Raw genomic sequence first — 21099 nt, 5'->3', positions numbered from 1 at the left:
ATGATGCACTATGGGCCTATAGAACTGCATATAAAAATCCTATGGGTATGTCTCCGTATAAAATGGTCTATGGAAAAGCATGTCACTTACCTCTTGAACTAGAACACAAGGCTTATTGGGCTATTAAAGAACTTAATTATGATTTTAAAATTGCCGGTGAGAAGAAGTTATTTGATATTAGCTCACTTGATGAATGGAGAACCCAAGCCTACGAAAATGCCAAGTTGTTTAAAGAAAAAGTTAAAAGATGGCATGACAAAAGGATACAAAAGCATGAGTTTAATGTAGGTGATTATGTATTGCTATACAACTCTGGTTTAAGATTTTTTGCAGGAAAACTTCTCTCTAAATGGGAAGGCCCTTACGTTATCGAGGAGGTGTACCATTCCGGTGCCATAAAAATCAACAACTTCGAAGGCACAAATCCGAAGGTGGTGAACGGTCAAAGAATCAAACACTATATCTCAGGTAATCCCATAAATGTTGAAACAAATGTTATTGAAACCGTAACCCCGGAGGAATACATAAGGGACACTTTCCGGAATGTTTCAGACTCCGAAAAGGAATAGGTATGTGGTACGGTAAGTAAACCGACTCCAAAACAGTTTTTAAGGCAATATTTCTCTGTTTTGGAATATTTAGAAAAATAGAAAAATAAGCAGCAGTCCGGGAAGGACACGAGGGCTCCACGATGGTGGAGGGCGCGCCCTACCCTACTGGGGGTGCCCCCTACCTCATGGGCACCTCATGTGCTCTCTGGACTCCGTTTTCGTACACGACATGTATTTTGGTCGGTAAAAATTCATTATATAATATCCCAGGGTTTTTGACTCCCGTATCATGCAAATATCTCTTGTCTTGTTTTGAGTTGTCCTGTTGCAGATAGAGCAACATGTCGTCCCAGGATTCGGAAGGAGAAAGCTACGTGGCTGATTACCTTGCAGATCCTAAGGTTTATGGGGACGTGGAGCATTGCAGTTGGACTACGGAAGAAGAAGAGGACTATGAACCCAAGGGAAAGGAGGAGACGAGCTCAGATGAAGATGAAGCCCCACTACCTCAGCCTGGGGACATGCATGTGGAGTTCAAAAAGTCAAGCCTCCCGGATAGGGTAAAGAAACCCAAGATCGAGTTTATCCCTTTTCGCCTCTTGCAGGAGAACAAACAGGAACTATGCAAAAAGATACTGAGCTTGGAACAGGAGATTGAGGACCTAAGGGACCAAAATTCTGTCCTCAAACGCAAATTAAGGAAGAAGCCTACGCCATCAATAAAATCACCACTGTCTCCACCAACAAAGAAGAATTGAGTATCTGGTATGGGCACTCCACTTGGCAACTGCCAAGCTTGGGGGAGTGCCCCGGTATCGTATCACCATCACTTTATCTTTACCGTTTTTCTTAGTTCGTTCCTTTTGGTAATATCTTGATCTGGTGGAATAAAAGTTCTTAGTGTGATCTAGTTGTGAGTTTTGCTTTATTATCCTTCTATGTAATCGAGTCCATGAGCTATATAATAAAGATTAGTGTTGAGTGAAGGGCTTGATTATTTTGCCACGACCCTAAGTGAATAAAAGAAAAGAGAAAGAAATAAAAAGAAACAAAGAGATCATGTGAGTCTTATGGAGAGTAATGAGCTCACATAGAAAAGTATGATGAATAAAAGTTGTTGAGGGTTGACAAACACAGTTTTGGTCATTGTTGCAATTAATAGGAAGTAATAAAGAAAGAGAGGTCTTCACATATAAATATACTATCTAGGACATCTTTTATGATTGTGAGCACTCATTAAAATATGACATGCTAAAAGAGTTGACATTGGACAAGGAAGACAACATAATGGGTTATGTTTTCTTACATCTGAGATGAATTATATTGTCTTGGATCTTCCAACATGATGAGCTTGCCTTTCCCCCTCATGCTAGCCAAATTCATTGCACCAAGTAGAGATACTACTTGTGCTTCCAAATACCCTTAAACCAGTCTTGCCATAAGAGTCCACCATATATACCTATGGATTGAGTAAGATCCATCAAGTAAGTTGTCATCGGTGCAAGCAATAAAAGTTGATCTCTAAATATGTATGATTGATTGGTGTGGAGGAAATAAGCTTTATAAGATCATGTGATATGGAAGTAATAAAAGCGACAGACTGCATAATAAAGGTCCATATCACAAGTGGCAATATAAAGTGACGTTCTTTCGCATTAAGATTGTGTGCATCCAACCATAAAAGTGCATGACAACCTCTGCTTCCCTCTGCGAAGGGCCTATCTTTTACTTTTATCTCCTACACTGCATAAGAGTCATGGTGATTTTCACCCTTCTTTTTTACACTTTATTCCTTTGGCAAGCATAGTATGTTGGAAAGATCCTGGTATATATGGCTAATTGGATGTGAGTTTTCATGAACTATTACTGTTGACATTACCCTTGAGGTAAAACGTTGGGAGGCAAAACTATAAGCCCCTATCTTTCTCTGTGTTCGATTAAAACTCCATACCCATAAGTATTGCGTGAGTGTCAGCAATTGTGAAAGATTGTATGATAGTTGAGTATGTGGACTTGCTGAAAACCTCTTATACATTGACTCTTTCCTATCTTATGATAAATTGCAATTGCTTCAATGACTGAGATTGTAGTTTGTTAGTTTTCAATGAAGTTTATGATTCATACTTGATATTGTGATTAAATTATTACTCTAGCATTAGAGATTATATGACAAAAAATTATATGAGTTGTTGTTCTAAGAATGATCATGATGCCCTCATGTCCGAATTTTATTTTTATCGACACCTCTATCTCTAAACATGTGGACATATTTTTCGATTTCGGCTTTTCGCTTGAGGACAAGCGAGGTCTAAACTTGGGGGAGTTGATACATCCATTTTGCATCATGATTTTATATCAATATTTATTGCATTATGGGCTGTTATTACACATTATGTCACAATACTTATGCATATTCTCTCTTATTTTACAAGGTTTACATAAAGAGGGAGAATGCCGGCAGCTGGGGTTCTGGGTTGGAAAAGGAGCAAATATTAGAGACCTATTCTGCACAACTCCAAAAGTCCTAAAACTTCACGGAAGATGTTTTCCAAATATATAAAAAATACTAAGAGCAAGAACTTCACCAGGGGGCCACACCCTACCCATGAGGGTGGGGGCACGCCCGACCCCCCTGGTGTGCCCCCTACCTCGTGGGCCCCCTGGTGGCCCTCCGATGGCCATCTTCTGCTATATGGAGTCTTTCAATGGGAAAAAAATCATAAGCCATCTTCTCAGACAAAACTTCGCCGCCACGAGGCGGAACCTTGGCGAAACCAATCTAGGGCTCTGGCGGAGCTGTTCTGCCGGGGAAACTTCCCTCCCGGAGGGGGAAATCATCACCATCGTCATCACCAATGCTCCTCTCATAGGGAGAGGGCAATCTCCATCAACATCTTCATCAGCACCATCTCATCTCAAAACCCTAGTTCATCTCTTGTATCCAATTCTTGTCTCTAAGTCCGGGATTGGTGCTAGTAGGTTGCTAGTAGTGTTAATTACTACTTGTAGTTGATGCTAGTTGGTTTAATTGGTGGAAGATCATATGTTCAGATCCTATATGCATATTAATACCCCTTTGATTATTAACATGTTTATGCTTTGTGAGTAGTTACTTTTGTTCCTGGGGACATGGGAGAAGTCTTGCTATTAGTAGTCATGTGAATTTGGTATTCGTTCGATATTTTGATGAGATTTATGTTGTCTCTCCTCTAGTGGTGTCATGTGAACGTCGACTACATGACACTTCACCATTATTTGGGCCTAGAGGAAAGCATTGGGAAGTAATAAGTAGATGATGGGTTGCTAGAGTGACAGAAGCTTAAACCCTAGTTTATGCGTTGCTTCGCAAGGGGCTGATTTGGATCCATATGTTTCATGCTATAGTTAGGTTTGCCTTAATACTTTTGTTGTAGTTGTGGATGCTTGCAATAGAGGTTAATCATAAGTGGGATGCTTGTCCAAGTAAGGGCAGTACCCAAGCACCGGTCCACCCACATACCAAATTATCAAAGTACCGAACGCGAATCATATGAACGTGATGAAAACTAGCTTGACGATATTCCCATGTGTCCCCGGGAGCACTTTACATCATATAAGAGTTTGTCCAGTTTTGTCCTTTGCTACAAAAAGGATTGGGCCACCTTGCTGCACCTTATTTACTTTTGTTACTTGTTGCTCGTTACAAATTATCTTATCACAAAACTATCTGTTACCACTTATTTCAGTACTTGCATAGAATACCTTGCTGGAAACCGCTTATCATTTCCTTCTGCTCCTTGTTGGGTTCGACACTCTTACTTATCAAAAGGACTATGATAGATCCCCTATACTTGTGGGTCATCAGTCATCTTGCCTAAGCATTACTCTGTTCTTATGAACTTAATACTCTAGATCCATGCTGGATAGCGATCGATGTGTGGAGTAATAGTAGTAGATGCAGAATCGTTTCGGTCTACTTAACACAGACATGATGCCTATGTTCATAATCATTGCCTAGATATTCTCTGTAGCGACCCGACCTCAAATGGTCAAGTCTCTGTGCTTCAGTGTCATCCCTGGATCGGTAATGCTGACACACACAGTACTCGAAGGATTTATAAGAGAGTGGCAATCACACACTTATTACATCGAATGTCTCAAAAGAGAACTTATTACAATAAATATGGCTTAAGGCCATCTAATACGATAACAGCGGAAGGCTTGGAAGATAAAGTGAGTCCATCAACTCCAACGACATAGCTGAGTTGCACGGCAACGACCTAACGAACCTTACTCCTCGTCTGAAAAGTCTGCAACATAATACGTTGCAGCCCGGAAACGGGTCAGCACATGGAATATGCTGGCAATGTAACACAGTAGAGCAAGAACAGAATAATGCTATCACTACATGCATATTTGGCTGGTGGAAAGCTCTATGGTTATAATTTTGCGAAAAGCCAATTTTCCCCTACAACAAAGGAATAGATTTTATTTAACTATCATGGTAGTTGAAACATCATTGAGAAGGTTCCTCCAACTCAATCCCAATTAAAAGTAATTATCAACCCAACAATATTAATTTTAGAGTGATGAGATACATATGATAATCCAAGTACTAGATACTCAAGATGTCCATAACCGGGGACACAGCTAACCATGATTAGTTTATACACTCTGCGGAGGTTTGCGCACTTTTCCCCACAAGACTTGATCTCCTCCGTTGGATTTCTCGCACTATATGAAGTTTGAGAAACGGATGACTGAGACACAGTTTTTCAGAAGCATTAACTCTCTACTCCAGATAGACTATACCACCTACAACCCACTACCTGCTAGTCTACCTCTTCAAGAGCTTCACGCAACTTACTCAACTATGCTAGAGCCCATAATAGCTTGTGGCTGCACACGGAAGTTTCTAGCATGAAATATCTCAGTTCCCTTTGAGCCTGGGTGGCGGACCGTAGGATTATCACACGGGTACTCCGGGATATCCTAGGACAACACTGGATTCTCCAGGTGCCCGACAAGCAATCCACCCAGATGTGTATTAAAGTTTCCCCCTTATGTTGAACCATTAATTAACAATCTCACATCTGTCATGGATTCACTCAAACCCAATCCACGTCTACGAGCATAGCATGGCAATATAAGCAATACGTAGAAGTAACTCCCAAGGGTTTGATAATAATAGGGAAATAGGTTCTACCTCATCAACTACTTCCCAATCCCACATGTTATAAGTCCTAACCATGCAATGTGTGAGGGTTGAAACTAATGCATAAAAACTGGGTGATAAAGGGGTATGATCAAAGTGTTACTTGCCTTGCTGATGATCCGCAAAACCTAGAGACTCCTAGCAGCACGCTTCGCACTCCGAGTGTTCTATCGCAGACAAACAATAGCATACATAAGCAATCAAGCAAAGAAGCATGGGTAAAACTCAAATAAGAGATCTAACCAGAAATTTCAACTTAAGTACTCCGGTTTGCAAAAAGAATCAAATCAAACGGAGCAACGAAACTCAACCTGCGAAAGAAACAAGATTCGATTACTAATCTGGACTAAGGTCAAATTTTACTGTATCAAAATCTTGCTCAAGTTGGTTAAACGGAAAGAGAGTTTCGAGACAAAGATCTAGGCGCTTGAATCGCCTGATTCCGATAAACGAGCGAAAAGATAAACTAAAATTAAAATCAGATCAGAAATCGCGATCGGAAATAATCGCGGAAAATCCTAGAAAAATAAAAACGGGCGAACGGGCTAACGAATGAACGTTCGCTGTCTGCGGCTAACGAGTGAACACCGTTTGTTAAAACGAACATACGGACGAACGTCCGCTAAATAAACTAAACCGAGAAAACCGGCGAACCAAAAAAAACGAAACTAGGGTTTTTTAAAAAACCTACGGTTTTTACCTAAACCGAAAAAAACAGAATGACGAGATCGGATCGGATCGGCGGCGGCTCCGGTGGCTTCCGCGGCGGCGCGACGAGGCGGGGGCATCGTGGGGCGGCGGCGTGCGGCGGTGGCGGCAGCAGCGGCGCAAGGCGACAGGGCGGGCGACTTGCGGCGGCGGCTCGGCTTCGGGGCTCCAGGGGGTGGGGGGTCCCGGGTCGGCTTTAAAGAGGGGGGTGGTGGCTTGGGGAAGGGGGCGGGGTGGCATGGCCGAGTCGGCCACGGCGAGCGGCGGCGGCGGTCGCGGTCTCCGGGTGGGAGACGGCGGCGCGGGGTGGCTGGGCCAGCTGGGCCTCGGCCCAGCTCGGTCCGGCGGGCTTTCTCTTTAAAAAACAGATTTCGTCAAAAATAAATCCTAGAAAAATAAATAAAAAATCTAAAAATGCCAAAATAAATTCCCACCATCTAAATAAAATATTTAGAACAAGATGAACATTTTCTTGGCCCTAAAATGCAATTTTGAAAACATGCAATTTTTCTAATGCAAAAAAATAACAATAAAATCCTAATAAAATCAAATATTTGATTTTAATATTTTTCATCCAATATTTCATTTATTTTGGAGAGTTCATATTATCTCCTCTCATAGTTTTTCTTTAACATGAAATATTTTTGGGGAGAAAAATTATTAAAACCAAAAACCCTCGTTTCAATATTTGATAAAAATTCAAATATGAAAACAGTGAAATTCCCAACTCTCTCCGAGGGTCCTTGAGTTGCTTAGAATTTCGAGGATCGCGAAACGAAATGCAAAAAAATATGATATGCATGAATGATCTATGTATAACATTCCAAATTGAAAATTTGGGATGTTACAAACCTACCCCCCTTAAGATGAATCTCACCCTCGAGATTCGGGTTGGCTAGAAAATAGGTGTGGGTGGTCCTTGCTAAGATCATCCTCTCGTTCCCAGGTGGCTTCGTCCTCGGTATGGTGGCTCCACTGAACTTTGCAAATCTTAATAACCTTGCTGCGGGCAACTCTGCTGGCAAATTCGAGAATCCTGACTGGCTTCTCCTCATAGGTCAAATCATTATCCAACTGAATTGCCTCTAGCGGTACTGTATCTCTCAGAGGAACGTCGGCCATCTCTGTGTGGCACTTCTTCAACTGAGAAACGTGGAACACATCGTGAACTCCTGACAATCCTTCGGGTAATTCCAACTTATAAGCAACCTCTCCCATATGTTCCAAAACTCTGTATGGTCCCACAAAACGTGGCGCTAACTTTCCCTTAACTCCAAAGAGCTTAACTCCTCGGAGTGGTGATACCCGTAGATACACTCTGTCTCCGATTTAATAGACTACCTCCTTGCGTTTTGAATCTACATAACTCTTCTGTCGGGACTGAGCTACCTTCAGTTTATCTCTAATCAATTTAACCCTCTCTTTTGATTCCTTAATCAAATCTGGTCCAAATAACTGACAGTCTCCAACTTCATCCCACAACAACGGTGTCCTGCACCTCCTTCCATACAAAGCTTTGAAAGGTGCCATCTTCAAACTGGCCTGGTAACTGTTGTTGTACGAGAACTCTGCGTAGGGCAAGTTGTCATCCCAACTAGATCCATAATCTAGTGTACAAGCTCTCAACATATCTTCTAGAATCTGGTTGACTCTCTCGGTCTGTCCATCTGTTTGCGGGTGAAAAGCTATACTGAACTCCAATCTGGTTCCCAAAGTTTCATGCAACTGATTCCAAAACTTTGAGGTAAACTGGGTTCCTCTATCTGATATGATATTCCTTGGAACTCCATGCAAACATACGATCCTGGTCATGTATATCTTGGCCAACTTGGCACTTGTATAGGTGGTTTTCACTGGGATAAAGTGAGCTACTTTGTCAAGCGGTCAACTACTACCCATATAGAATCATATCCTGATTTGGTCCTGGGCAATCCGGTGATGAAATCCATGCCAAGCTTATCCCACTTCCATTCGGGTATCGGCATAGGTTGTAACAATCCGGCTGGCTTTTGATGTTCTGCCTTCACTCTCTGACATACATCACACACGGCTACATACTCGGCAATATCCTTCTTCATACCAGTCCACCAGAAATGCTCCTTTAAATCCACATACATCTTGGTGTTTCCAGGGTGAATCGAGTACGGTGAGTCATGAGCCTCCCGAAGTATTAACTTCCTGATCTTCGTGTTATTGGGCACATAAACACGGTCCTCAAACTACAAGGTGCCGTGTTCATCCTCATGAAACCTTTGGCCTTTCCTTTGCTCATTCTCTCTTTTATCTCGGCGATCTCTTTGTCATCCTTCTGAGCTTCTCGAATCTTTCCTAAGAATGTAGACTGAACCTCCATTGTTGCAACAAAACCTCCAGGGACAATCTCCAATCGAAGTTCCCTGAGATCCTCCGCCAACTCCTTTGGCAATCCTGCGCTTATGAGTGTGTTTGGCATAACTCTTCCGGCTCAAAGCATTGCTACGACGTTGGCCTTGCTTGGATGATAGTGAAGCTTCATATCATAATCCTTTATAAGCTCCAACCATCTCCTCTGCCTAAGGTTCAGCTCCTTCTGGATGAAAATGTACTTCAAACTCTTATGGTCAGTGTATACATTGCAATGGTTTCCAATATGATAATGTCTCCAAGTCTTCAATGCATGCACTACGGCAGCCAACTCCAAGTCATGCGTGGCATAATTTAACTCATGCGGTTTTAGTTGTCGCGAGGCATACGAAACAACTCTTCTGTCCTGCATCAGTACTCCTCCAAGTCCTAAGCGAGAGGCGTCGCAATACACTTAGAAATCCTTGCGTATATCCGGCAGAATCAGTACTAGGGCTGTAGTAAGACGTTTCTTTAACTCCTGAAAACTCGCTTCACATTCTTCCGTCCATTTAAATTTGATATCCTTCTTCAATAGTTCTGTCACTGGCTTTGCAATCTTGGAAAAATTCTCAATGAATCTCCGGTAGTATCCTGCGAGTCCAAGAAAACTGCGGATCTCGCTAACTGAAGTGGGTGCCAACCATTCAGTGACTGACTGAACCTTGGTGGTGTCTACTGCTATACCCTCTCCTGATATAACATGTCCAAGGAATCCAACCTCTTTCAACCAAAACTCACATTTGCTGAACTTGGCATACAACTGATGTTCCCTGAGTTTCTCGAGAACTAAACGCAAATGCTCCGTGTGCTCCTCTTCATTCTTCGAGTATACCATTATATCATCAATGAACACCACAACAAACTTATCCAAATATTCCATGAACACCTTGTTCATCATGCTCATGAAATAGGCAGGGGCATTAGTCAGTCCAAATGACATGATCGTATACTCATATAACCCGTATCTTGTGGTAAATACGGTTTTAGGTATATCCTTCTCTCGGATCTTCAGCTGGTGATATCCTGATCGCAGATCGATCTTTGAAAATACCTTAGCTCCTTGCAACTGGTCAAACAAATCATTGATCATCGGCAGTGGGTGTTTGTTCTTGATCGTCACCTCACACGGTAATCAACAACCATCCTTAGAGATTTATCCTTCTTCTCAACCAAAAGCACTAGGGCTCCCCATGGTGGTGAACTCCATCGGATGTAACCTTTCTCCAATAACTCCTTGATCTGCTTCTTAATCTCCTCCAGATCATTTGCGGGCATCCGGTAGGGTCTCTTTGATATTGGCCCAGTACCTAGCAATAGTTCTATCAAAAATTCGATGTCTCGATCCGGCGGCATGCCTGGTAACTCCTCTGGAAAAACATCTGGGTAATCCTTCACTATAGGCACTTCCTCCTGAACAACTCCCGTGAGGGTATTTACTTGGCTACTCCTAGGCGCATGTCTAGATACATACTTGATCCTTTTTCCCTCCGGGGTGGTGAGACAAATTGATTTACTAGCACAGTCAATGCTTCCTCCATACTTTGACATTCAGTCCATGCCTAATATCATATTCAATCCTTGTGACTCCAAGATTATTAGGTCGGACGGAAAAACATGGCTACCAATGGTTACGGGTATCTGGTCGCACCATCGGCTGGCCATATACTCTGCTCCAGGTGAACTTACTAACAGAGGGGTCCTGAGGGTTTGGGTTGGTAGTTTAAACTTATCCATGAATCCCCTTGGTATGTATGAATGTGATGCACCAGTATCAAAAAGAACAAGGGCGGTAAAAGACTTAACCAAACACTTACCGATAACTGCGTCTGGCTGCCCTTCAACCTCCTTCATGTTAACGTGGTTCACTTGTCCCTTGTTGAATGGATTAGGCTTCTTCCCATCGCTCCCATTACCATTTCCATTCTTCGCTTTTGGGCACTCCGTGGCATAGTGTCCAGTCTCCCGCACTTGAAACAAGTAACATGGCTTAGATCTCTCTTGGCGGGTGTGGCTGGATTGGAGCAGGTCTGATTGTTTCCGTTCCCATTCCCATTCCTTGGGCTAGTATGATTATGGGTACTTCCTCCATTGTGGGTGTGGCCTCCATGGTTATGAACAAGTCCTCCCGATTTCGGGGTTAGACGAGGCTTCTGCTGAGCTCTTGAGTTGTACCTTCCTTGTCCATACTTCCTTTTGCGGCTCTCAATTTGCTGCTGCTTCCCTTCTATCATAAGAGCCTTATCTACCAACTCCTGGTAGTTGTTGAATGTTGCCACCATCAACTGCATGCTCATCTCATTGTTCAGCCCTTCCATAAACTTCTCCTGCTTTGCGGCATCTATGGCCACATCGCCAGGGGCATAACGAGACAGCTTACTAAACTCATCCACGTACTGAGCCACAGTACGATTCCCTTGGCGCAAGTTGTGAAACTCATGCTTCTTCATGCTCATAGCTCCTGTTAGACATGGGCGGTGCGGAATGCTTGCTGAAACTGATCCCATGTAACAGTGGCTATAGGATAGGTGACTATGTAATTCTCCCACCATGAGGCTGCTGGTCCATCTAACTGGTGTGCGGCAAAACGCACCTTCTCAGCATCTGTACATCCTGCAGTGGTTAACTCCCTTCCAATCCTGCGGAGCCAATCAACTGCCACTATCGGCTCGGTGCTACTGGAAAACACCGGCGGCTGCAACCTCAGGAAGTGGGCTAAGTTGTCAACTTGCGGCGGTGGTGGTGGGTTGTTATTGTTGTTGTTGCCTTGATTCTGAACTAACAACGCATCAGGGTATTCTGCTGCTAAATCAACTAAGTGAGTTCCGGTGGGAAAGTAAATCCGGGGTCTCGTCTCGGAGGCATCTGAGGGTTTAGAGGGAAGAGAATAGAATAGAATGAGGTCTAGTGAGAAAACACTACCCATATGCACATGAGACAAACACAATCATATCACTCAATCAATCAAGCAGGGCATACAATCGATCTAACTATCGTTACAAAAAGTGCTCAGACTATACTATATACATGGTGGAATACTACTAATGATGTGGTGGTCTTCTAGAAATATTGATCCGTCAAAGATTCCATAATGTCTGCTCCAGCTTCATCTTCATAGTCATCATCGCTATCGTCGGGGTCCGAGTCGGTGTCGTCGATGATGATGTAGTCCTCAGAACGAATCTCCTTGGGTTCTTCGTCTTCTCCTCCTGGCACAGGGCCTCCCATGAATACTTCCAGCTTCCTTTCCAGATCATCATTCTTCTCCACTAGTACGACGATTTCCTCCTCATAATCTTCGCGAGTAGCCTTGAGTTCTTCCTCCAGTTCCGTGATCCTTGTCATTGCCTTCTTCAGATCTATCATGCCTGCGCACATCTAGTTCTCCTGGCGACGAATGTGATGGTTTAACTCCTGGATGAAAGCGGTGATTGATCTATCCTTCCTGGTGCTGATCATCTCCCATTGCTCATCTCGGCGCCCACAAATCTGATAGATAGTATCCTTAAGCTCCTTATGGTAAACTTCTCCAATGTGTCCCATGGTGATGTGAGCTGCCATACTCTTTCCTAGACTCCAGGTTGGTGCATCAAAGGAAAACTCTATGGGTTTGGTGACTGGCACGAATGTCCTTTCAGTAAATTGAACTTGAATCATCCATCACTCCTCTTCTGGTAAAGTGGCGTTGTAAGTCCCAGTGAAGCTTGGTATTCCAATGTCCAGGTACTTAGTGACTTCCTTCAAGTGTCGTCCGAAAGGTGCTTCTTCATCCGGTTGTGCAAACTTGTTCCTTGCGTCTGCCATCCTAAAGAGTAGAAAATGGAGAGGAGTTAGAAATGAGAAGAGAGTGGTGATCTAGGGCTTTAGCTTAGTGGCCGTGTCCTACACTCAGCGTGTGATCTGATACCATCTTGTAGCGACCCGACCTCAAACAGTCAAGTCTCTGTGCTTCAGTGTCATCCCTGGATCGGTAATACTGACACACACAGTACTCGAAGGATTTATAACAGAGTGGCAATCACACAATTATTACATCGAATGTCTCAAAAGAGAACTTATTACAATAAATATGGCTTAAGTCCATCTAATATGATAACAGCGGAAGGCTTGGAAGATAAAGTGAGTCCATCAACTCCAACGGCATAGCCGAGCTGCACGGCAACGACCTAACGAACCTTACTCCTCGTCTGAAAAGTCTGCAACATAATACGTTGCAGCTCGGAAATGGGTCAGCACATGGAATATGCTGGCAATGTAACACAGTAGAGCAAGAACAGAATAATGCTATCACTACATGCATATTTGGCTGGTGGAAAGCTCTATGGTTATAGTTTTGCGAAAAGCCAATTTTTCCCTACAACAAAGGAATAAATTTTATTTAACTATCATGGTAGTTGAAACATCATTGAGAAGGTTCCTCCAACTCAATCCCAATTAAAAGTAATTATCAACCCAACAATATTAATTTTAGAGTGATGAGATACATATGATAATCCAAGTACTAGATACTCAAGATGTCCATAACCGGGGACACGGCTAACCATGATTAGTTTATACACTCTGCAGAGGTTTGCATACTTTTCCCCACAAGACTCGGTCTCCTCCGTTGGATTTCTCGCACTACATGAAGTTTGAGAAATGGATGACCGAGACACAGTTTTTCAGAAGCATTAACTCTCTACTCCGGATAGACTATACCACCTACAACCCACTACCTGCTAGTCTACCGCTTCAAGAGCTTCACGCAACATACTCAACTATGCTAGAGCCCATAATAGCTTGTGGCTGCACACGGAAGTTTCTAGCACGAAATATCTCAGTTCCCTTTGAGCCTGGGTGGCGGACCGTAGGATTATCACATGGGTACTCCGGGATATCCTAGGACAACACTGGATTCTCCAGGTGCCCAACAAGCAATCCACCCAGATGTGTATTAAAGTTGCCACCTTAAGTTGAACCATTAATTAACAATCTCACATCTGGCATGGATTCACTCAAACCCATTCCACGTCTACGAGCATAGCATGGCAATATAAGCAATACGTAGAAGTAACTCCCAAGGGTTTGATAATAATAGGGCAATAGGTCCTACCTCATCAACTACTTCCTAATCCCACATGTTATAAGTCCTAACCATGCAATGTGTGAGGGTTGAAACTAATGCATAAAAACTGGGTGATAAAGGGGTATGATCAAAGTGTTACTTGCCTTGCTGATGATCCGCAAAACCTAGAGACTCATAGCAGCATGCTTCGCACTCCGGGTGTTCTATCACAAACAAACAATAGCATACATAAGCAATCAAACAAAGAAGCACGGGTAAAACTCAAATAAGAGATCTAACTAGAAAGTTCAACTTAAGAACTCCGTATTGCAAAAAGAATCCACTACTAGATATCCCATTATAACCGAGGGTGCAATTACCCTCGATTATTTAAGCTCACCGTCGGGTAAAGTTATAACCGACGGTACACCGTCGGCCATCTCCCGTCGGCTATTCTTCGTCGGCCATTGCACTAATAACCGACGGTACCGTCGGATAATTGCATGGCCAACGGTTATAAAGCCGACGGTGAGCCGTCGACCATGTTTTGGCCAACACCCTACTCACATTACATGATGAAACTCATAGCCGAAGGTCCCCCGTCGGTTATTTAATTTCCGATGGTGCTTGTTTCCTGTCGCTTTTTGTAATAGCCAACGGTTTATTTGACCCATCGGGATAATTAATGACCAAGAGGAATGTCAAACAGTTGGTTAATATGATTACTAATGGTGGATACACCCCTTCGGGAATTCAACAACATCGTCAAATTAGGAAATCATCGACAATCTAAATCCCGGTCACCGGCTATTATTAACCTCTCACGAATTGCTTTCACCAAGTGGTGTTGCATAACATAAAAGTGTGATTCAGCATGAGAATATTTTTAATTGTTGGCATTTCCAATACATACACAAACACACATGACCAAATAACATGTATTATATTTACCAAGACTTGTGACCAAGTGCATACACATATATCATCAAAAGCCTAATGTCTTTCATCCAGAATACATAGATCATAATGCCAAACAAAATACTCCATACAATGGTCCGAACAGTTTGCATAACCTAAATTGTCATAAATTTCGGAACTTCACTTTGTTGAACGACTATGCAGCTCATTCGACTCGTCACCATCATCTCTATAGTGATCATAATGCTCATCACTATATGGGTCAAAAAGTTTATCGCTATATGTATCATCTCCTCGTGCCGTAGATATCATCCATGTTCTCATTAGCATCGTGATCATTCTCACGGTTCGGACTGCCTCCAATGTTGCTTCCCTCTCGCTAAGAATTGATAAGAGTAGTTGTCAAATTAGGAAATGAATGGAAAAGTTGAAACATGTAAGACGAGTAGCATCTCAAAATTAATACATGGAAAGAAAAAAGGAACATTACTACATTTATATCCTTCTATTCTAAATGTTAACATAACTAAGCGAATATAAACTGAAGTAGCAAAATATGGATATCTAGCATGCAAAGTAATTGAATGTATGGGAGCAAGATGTCACATGAAAAAGCAGATAATAAAAGAGGTAAATGAAAGAAATTGCCATCCCTAGCAGGAATACATAATGTGAACTGAACCCCATACTCTTAGTGCCACAAGAAAACTGGCACCTAAGCACAAGCTCCCATTACTATAGTATGGATGTTTGAAGTACATTTCTGATAGTCAAAGCACTGTTTAACTATGTTATATAGAATATTTGACATTATCATGTAGGTTTCAACGCATGTGTCTACAGGTCAAGGATTTCCCGCAACTAAATCATAGATGATGTAATGGAGTGTTATATTGTACAATAGTTGCAAGCTTCATAAATAATTTGACAGTGGCTAAAAAAGACAGCACAAATGCTAATGTACTTCTGTTTGATATGACATTTACGTTTAGCAAGCTGATCCTAACGTTTAGTTTTCTTCATATGTAGTTAAATCAAGCAATCTCGTAATGTGCATCTCCAAGACAAATCTAAGTACAGAGAACACATGCACAATGCCAAACCTGAGCAAACAAAAAGGCCGTACATTCTAGTAATATTTTCTGAGTTCAGAGGACAAAAATCATAAGTGACATTCACACAGACCCCTACAAGTGAATGTACGCCAGCTATGCACATAAAAAAATTCTTACCAAGATGGCACCACCGATGAGGCCACCATTGGCAGTCATTTGACATCATCTAGCTCATTATAGAGGAAGACAAGATTCTGGTCGTCCGGCTGCAGCTCGTCCATGACGCCGGAGACAGATGTCCAGGTTGTTGATGCAGGGGTGCGGACCTTGCACAGTCCAACACCTCTGGCTCTAGTCAAACTCGAGGTCGGCTCCCGTGTGAGCTGCAAAACCTGAACATGAATACATAAAACATGAGAACGAGAGGAGGAGAGGAACTGGCGGGAGTTGCAACTTGCAAGAGAGGAACCGACCGAATCAGCGTGGCTATCTCTGCTGCCGCCCCAAGATGAGCTTCCACCTGATCTGATGGCCGAACACTGCTGCTGGTTCTCACCATTCTGAGGCCACTAGATCCCGTCTGGCCTCCATACGGTAGTCGCCGCTGTTGGTGACGGTGGAGCTCAAGGCCGCCGGATCTACGGTAGGCCTGCGCCAGCTCCGGCCACACTTTCAGGGAGAGGTGAGTTAGTTAGGCGCCGACTCTGGTTAGGTGCGGCAATGGCCGGGAGATCCTTGGAGAGAGGCGAGGGAGGTGAGAAATAGTGGATGGAACAGGAAAACGTGCAGGCGCCAGGCAGCGGTTTGGGAGGGACGAGGGAAACGAGGAGGGTCGACCGCACGATCTGGAGAGGTGGGGAAAACTGGGAGGACCAACTAAAAAAACTGGGGAGTAGTCACGATTTCGCTCGCTCGTGTGGCCGACTTTAGAACATAAAAATAATATTTGTATATTCTTTTGAATCAAATTCATCTAAACAGAACTTTATATTTATATTATTAGGCTTATAACTTCAATTTTAACGTTTGGAACTTGCACATATTCTTATTTTTGCCATAATAACATACCAATGTGTTGGCGCACATCTTAGCTCGTGATGTAACTGAGCATGGTCCGATCTCATGCAACCGTGCATAACTAGCATGTTATTGATGTCATGGTGATTTTTTAGCCATACCATTTAAAAAAGAAAAAACATCTAAATCGGTGAATTGATGGTGCAAGCGAGTTAGGATGCCTCGCTTGCGATGCACATGCTGGTGGCGCCCATGCACTGCCCTTCCTTTTTCCTTATCCATTAGGAAAACTCACCCAGTCATTCGTCTGTTGATCTCGCCCGCGGCGGTCTCCTCCTTTTTTCAGAAGCACGCACATCACTTTATTCTCAGCAATGGCTGCCTTTTCCTCACATATTGCAGCAAACGAGAATTTTTTTGTAGTGGCCGGCACAACAAGCTTTTTTCTTCGGCAATGGCGTGCAGGGTGGGGGGGGGGGGGGGGGGGGGGGGGAAAAGGGGGGGGGGGGGCTCAACTTATGGTTGGGAGGCGACAACCAATTGGGAGATCACGGGATCGATCGACGCAGAGCGTCGTCTTTAAAATTATATTGATCCTATTTGTTCTTTTGGAAAATATTTTATATAAATAGGACTTCCTACTTATTTTCTAAGGTTTCTTACATAGTACCATTTTTTATTTCAATATACTGAACTTGTGCTTATTAGAATTCAAGATATTAATTAATACTTTTCTTTTGAGAGAGAATATTAATTAGTACTTCATGACACATGTGCATTTAATAAAAAGAAGTGGAGACCGATGTCCTTCTAGAGCATGCACATGTATTTAATAAAAGTATGGAGGTACCAAGTCACAGAAGGACTCACAACTAAAAAGTAGCTAACTAGTCCCTTCTTTTTACAAAGAGGTCCGTAGAACAATGATGGAAAACACGGTATGTACAAGCACAACCTCACAATTGTCGAGGACGACCCACTTGGGACGACAAGACCTCTGTGACTCCATGTCGTAAGCTCCTTGGAGAAGCAGTGATGCCTCCCTTTTACCTCCTTGGTCGGGATGAAGAAGAATGACCGTCCTTGGGCCACAAGAAGTGGTGGTATGGTCAAGCCAAACAACACCTTATTTTATAGTCGCACCAAAGCATCCCCCATGGATGACCTCTATCCCCATCTAGAACTCCACATTTTCCCACTTTGTGTTTGCCATGCAACAATCTAGGAAGAACGGGAACGAGTGGAACACCTGTAGAGCATGAACCAACCGAGCTTATTGAAGAAGATTCCAGTAATGATACGCTTCACGGTAGCTATCCAGCAACCAGTACCATCAGGACTACGAGCATCCGTGAGCCACCAGCCATTGCTCGGACACGGCAACAACACACTCCCCTTAGGTAAGACATCATGTGCGACAGTGTGATGATCGAACCCTAGACCTAGACACTGTTCATACAAGACATTGTTGAGCGACACATTTTCCCTCCTCTACTCCGGTCGGTGACACCGTCGGAGAAATCAGGGGATCGAGCCGGTGTAGGGGATTTGTTCTTGAGTCTTAACGGTCTCTCTCCTCATGATATATCGTAAGTGCACATTTTTCAAATAGGCCATTTTCAAAACTCCTTTTTATATTGTTTTCGACCAATTTTTTACCATCCTATTAATGAAAAATAATAATGAACTTACAATAGCGATGCTAGAACATAATTGTTAGAAATTAACTTATATAGAAATTATCTGGAATATAACCATAGGTTGTTCCGCATGTCTACTGCCGTCATTCATTGAAACATATAACCGAGGGTGAAAATCAACCGTCGGTTATTGCTACCCCCCGTCGCCCATTTCCAGTCATAGCCGAGAGTTTTGTTTTGACCTTCAGTCATTAGTTTATACCGTCGGGTATTACATGTAATCCCCGTGGGTATATCCATAACCGTCGGATATTTCAATGGACCGTCGGGCATTAAATTGGATATCCGATGGTTGGGTTTTCCCCGTTGGTAAATGCAATACACCGTCGGTTATTACCAGTCATACATGTGAGTTGACAAAAACCGTTGGCCATTACCACCACCGTCGGCTATTATTGTCAAGGCCGACGGCCCGTCGGCTATTAAATTTCACCGTCGGAAATATGAGGATTTCTAGTAGTGATCAAATCAAACGTAGCAACGAAACTCAAACTGCGAAAAAAACAAGATCCGATTACTAATCTGGACTAAGGTCAAATTTTACTGTATCAAAATCTTGTTCAAGTTGGTTAAATGTAAAGAGAGTTTCGAGACGAAGATCTAGGTGCTTAAATCGCCTGATTCTGATAAACGAGCGAAAAGATAACTAAAACGAAAATCGGATTAGAAATCGCGATCGGAAATAATCGCGGAAAATCCTAGAAAAAGAAAAACTAACGAACAGGCTAACGAACGAACGTTCGCTGTCTGCGACTAACGAGTGAACACTGTTTGTTAAAACGAACGTACGGATGAACGTCCGCTAAATAAACTAAACCGACAAAAACCGGCGAACAAAAAAAATGAAACTGGGGTTTTTAAAAAAACCGACGGTTTTACCTAAACTGAAAAATACCGAACGGCGAGATCGGATTGGATCGGCGGCGGCTCCGGCGGCTTCCGCAGCGGCGCGGCGAGGCGGGGCAGCGTGGGGCGGCGGGCGGCGGCAGCAGCGTCAGCGGCGGGCGGCGGCAGCAGCGGCAGCGGCAAGCGGCGGCAGCAGCGTCAGCGGCGGGCGGCGGCAGCAGCGGCAGCGGCAAGCGGCGGCATGCGACGGCGGCGACAGCAGCGCAAGGCGGCGGGGCGGGCAACTTGCGGTGGCGGCGGCTCGGCTTCGGGGCTCCAGGGGGGTCTCAGGTCGGCTTTAAAGAGGGGGGTGGTGGCTTGGGGAAGGGAGGCGGGGTGGCATGCCCGACTCGGCCACGGCGAGCGGCGGCGACGGTCGCGGTCTCCGGGTTGGAGACGGCGGCGCGGGGTGGCTGGGCCAGCTGGGCCTCGTCCCAGCTCGGTCCGGCGGGCTCTCTCCTTTAGTAAAGCAGATTCCATCGAAAATAAATCCTATAAAAATAAATAAAAAATCTAAAAATGCCAAAATAAATTTCCACCGTCTAAATAAAATATTTAGAACAAGATGAACATTTTCTTGGCTCTGAAATGCAATTTTGAAAATATGCAATTTTTCTAATGCAAAAAATAATAATAAAATCAGAATACAATCAAATATTTGATTTTAATATTTTCATCCAATATTTCATTTATTTTGGAGAGGTCATATTATCTCCTCTCATATTTTTTTTAACATGAAATATTTTTGAGGCGAAAATTTATTAAAACCAAAAATCCTCGTTTCAATATTTGATAAAAATTCAAATATGGAAATAGTGAAATTTCCAACTCTCTTCGAGGGTCCTTGAGTTGCTTAGAATTTCGAGGATCGCGAAACGAAATGCAACAAAATATGATATGCATGAATGATCTATGTATTAGATTCCAAATTGAAAATTTGGGATGTTACATTCTCATTGTTATGCGCTCTTCTATTAATTGCTCGGCAATAATGTGTTCACCCACTGTAATACATGCTATCATGAGAGAAGCCACTAGTGAAACCTATGGCCCCCGTGTCTCTTCCTTATTATATTGCATCTCTTTTTATTATCACATCTTGTTTACTATTTTGCAATCTTTACTTTCCAATCTATACAACAAAAATACCAAAAATATTTATCTTACTATCTTTATCAGATCTCACTTTCGCAAATGACCGTGAAGGGAGTGACAACCCCTTTATCACGTTGGTTGCAAGGTTCTTGATTGTTTGTGCAGGTACTAGGTGACTTGCGTATTATCTCCTACTGGATTGATACCATGGTTCTCAAAAACTGAGGGAAATACTTACGCTACTTTGCTGCATCACCCTTTCCTCTTCAAGGGAAAACCAACGCATACTCAAGAGGTAGCAGAAAGCAATAGCAATAAACTAAACGATCATAGTGCTAAGCTAACGGATGGGTCTTGTCCATCACATCATTCTCTAATGGTGTGATTCTATTCATCAAATGACAACACATGTTTATGGCTAGGAAACTTAACCATCTTTGATCAACGAGCTAGTCAAGTAGAGGCATACTAGGGACACTTTGTTTGTCTATGTATTCACACATGTACTAAGTTTCCGGTTAATACCATTCTAGCACAAATAATAAATATT

The 21099-nt window shown here is 43.0% G+C and overlaps 1 long non-coding RNA gene across 1 annotated transcript; it reads right to left on the bottom strand.

Moving 5' to 3' along the window:
* Positions 1-14886: 14886 nt before the first annotated feature.
* Positions 14887-16603, bottom strand: LOC123130997 (uncharacterized). Its single transcript, XR_006464046.1, has 3 exons — positions 16326-16603; positions 16030-16244; positions 14887-15176 (listed from the first exon to the last, which is right to left on the bottom strand). It is a non-coding gene; the product is annotated as an uncharacterized lncRNA (long non-coding RNA).
* Positions 16604-21099: the final 4496 nt, after the last annotated feature.

The sequence above is a fragment of the Triticum aestivum genome, chromosome 6A (assembly GCF_018294505.1).
Source record: "Triticum aestivum cultivar Chinese Spring chromosome 6A, IWGSC CS RefSeq v2.1, whole genome shotgun sequence".
NCBI lineage: Eukaryota > Viridiplantae > Streptophyta > Magnoliopsida > Poales > Poaceae > Triticum > Triticum aestivum.
Note: the sequence above shows the minus strand (reverse complement) of the source record. Positions and strands in the feature narration are given on the sequence as shown.